This window comes from Nicotiana attenuata, unplaced genomic scaffold, assembly GCF_001879085.1.
Source record: "Nicotiana attenuata strain UT unplaced genomic scaffold, NIATTr2, whole genome shotgun sequence".
Taxonomy (NCBI): domain Eukaryota; kingdom Viridiplantae; phylum Streptophyta; class Magnoliopsida; order Solanales; family Solanaceae; genus Nicotiana; species Nicotiana attenuata.
Window position 1 is genome coordinate 86,367 of NW_017673836.1, and position 2,544 is coordinate 88,910.

Below are 2,544 nucleotides of genomic sequence, written 5' to 3' on the forward strand. Positions count from 1 at the left end.
TGACGAAGCTTATGTGTATAGGATTTTTTGCTCGTACTCTGTCAAATTCTAGTATAGTTTATGATATCGTCCCACAGAGATTGGACAATCTAAGCTACAGACTTGTAATATTTTGACTACTATTTGAGAGAACCAAATTGATGAGAGGTGTGTTTGAAATTATAAATTAAGAGAAATTTCTTCTGAAAAGTTTATATTTAAAAAGAGTTGGGAGTCGTTGAATTCACTTGATATATCATTACAATAAAATCTCAGCTTCACACGTATTTCTCTAAAGAATAATTGCTTATTGCTAATACAATTATATTTTTACACTAAGAAATAAATAAATAATTAACACTCCGCGAGGTTATGTCAATCATTTGATTTGAAACTAGTGACGATTAAACTCAAATATCTTGCCTGAATTGTGCTCAAGCATAGTAAAAACTTCGTGAGAATATTTTTACTAGAAAATCAATAATCTTGCCTTCAACAATTTCTCCGTGAAAATTAAAACTAAGGAAAGCAAGATTACAGGCTTGAAACAATAATCTTACTAAAAATTATTTTAACTCTAATATTTTATGCTTAGGTGTAGTAAAAACTTCGTGAGAATATTTTTACTAGAAAATCAATAATCTTGCCTTCAACAATTCCTCCGTGAGAATTAAAACTGAGGAAAGCAAGATTATAGACTTGAAATAATAATCTTATTAAAAATTACTTTCACTCTAATATTCTATTCATCAGTTATTATATATTAATTTTGCTCCGTGAGAATTACAAAATTAATATAAGAATAACTTAGATATAAAATATGTAGATGTGATAATAATGATTAAAAAATTATCATTCCATCACAATATGAAATGTATATAGAGTTTCAGGGCAAGAATGTATTGAAAGTGAGATAATATTATAATTATATCAAGCTTCATCAACTATCCCAACAAAAAGAAATTACTCCATTATGAAGTAAGAAAAGCTAAAAAATACTTTCAAAAGACTAAGAATATTTTTGTCACGACCCAATTCCCATACCCGGTCGTGATGGCGTCTCTCGTGAAGACAAGGCCAGCCAACTTACCCAAATCATTTCTTTAACAGTTACTAAGCATAAGTGAATAGAATAATACAACTTAACGGCCATAATAATCAGTACTTTCAACCCCACATAACCCGACCGGGGTGTCACAAGTCACGAGCATCTAAGAAGTAGAAACACAACTACAGGGACATATATATATAAAATGAAATCTGGAATCCAAAAGATGAAGTCCGGTGCCGCAAACGCTGGCGGTCACCTTGCTCAGCTACATTAGTATTACCTTCAGTCCGCTAATCACCCGCTACCGGGTGAACAATACCTGCAACTGCACGCGAGGTGCAGGGAGTAAAGTGAGTACTTCCAACTCAGTGGTAATAAGAGTAAATAATAATTGAGAGACAAGAAATCACGTAAGAGCACTCCATCATGCTATATAGGACAGTACAACCCTTTGAGAAAACAGTAAAACCGTGAAAAATCCTTTAGAAAATATCTGGCTCAGTTTAAAAACCTCTTTTGAAAATATCCTGTTCCAACAGTCAAGCAAATGAATGCGTAATCAGATAGTGCAAGTCCGCACATAAGTCAGCCCCTCGGGCACAGCACTCCATTAACAAATAACGCCAGGGTATCTGGTAAACAGTGCGAGAAGTAGCATGGATGCCAATGATATGAGAGTGCTGAATGTCATGACACGTAGTACAACCAGGAACCAATGCATGAATGCAATGCAATGCACATGACCGCTGCGGCGTGCAGCCCGATCCATTTGGGTACCCGCACTCACTGTTGGGGTTCAGACTCCGGAGGGGCTCCTACAGCCCAAGCGCAATATCAATATAACACCGCTGCAGCGTACAGCCCGAGCCATCCATATATCCAGAAATTACTATAACACTGCTGCGGCGCGCAGCCCGATCCATGCTCAGTCCAGAAATGCACATAAGCCCCTTGGCAATAATAAAATTCTCAGCTCAAAACGTCAGTAAAATATCATTTAAGTTTTCAAATCATGAAAAATGGCTGAATTTGCAAAAGAGTATTAAAACCCTGGACTAAGGTCAAATAACATGCAAAGTAATGCAAAATCAGTGATATCAATCCCTGAAGGATTCAAATAATCGGCACGAAGCCCAAAACATGGCAATCAGCCCAAATCATGATGATAACAAGTAGTTTCAGTCAAATACGTAGTAATTTCATCAATCGGGAAGGACCAAGTCACAATCCCCAACGGTGCTCTACCCCACGCTCGCTATCCGGCGTGCAAGTCACCTCAATACAGCACTATGATGTGCAAACCCGGGGTTTCAAACCCTCAGGATATCATTTTCAAGTATTACTCACCTCGAACCGGTGAAATCCCTAGCTCGCGATGCCTTTGCCCCTCGAATCGGCCTCCACGCGCGTCGAATCTAACCAAAATCAGAGCGAATACATCACAATATGCTAAGGGAACCATACCCAATCGAAAACAATCGAAAATTAGCAAGAATCTCGAAACTAGCAAAACC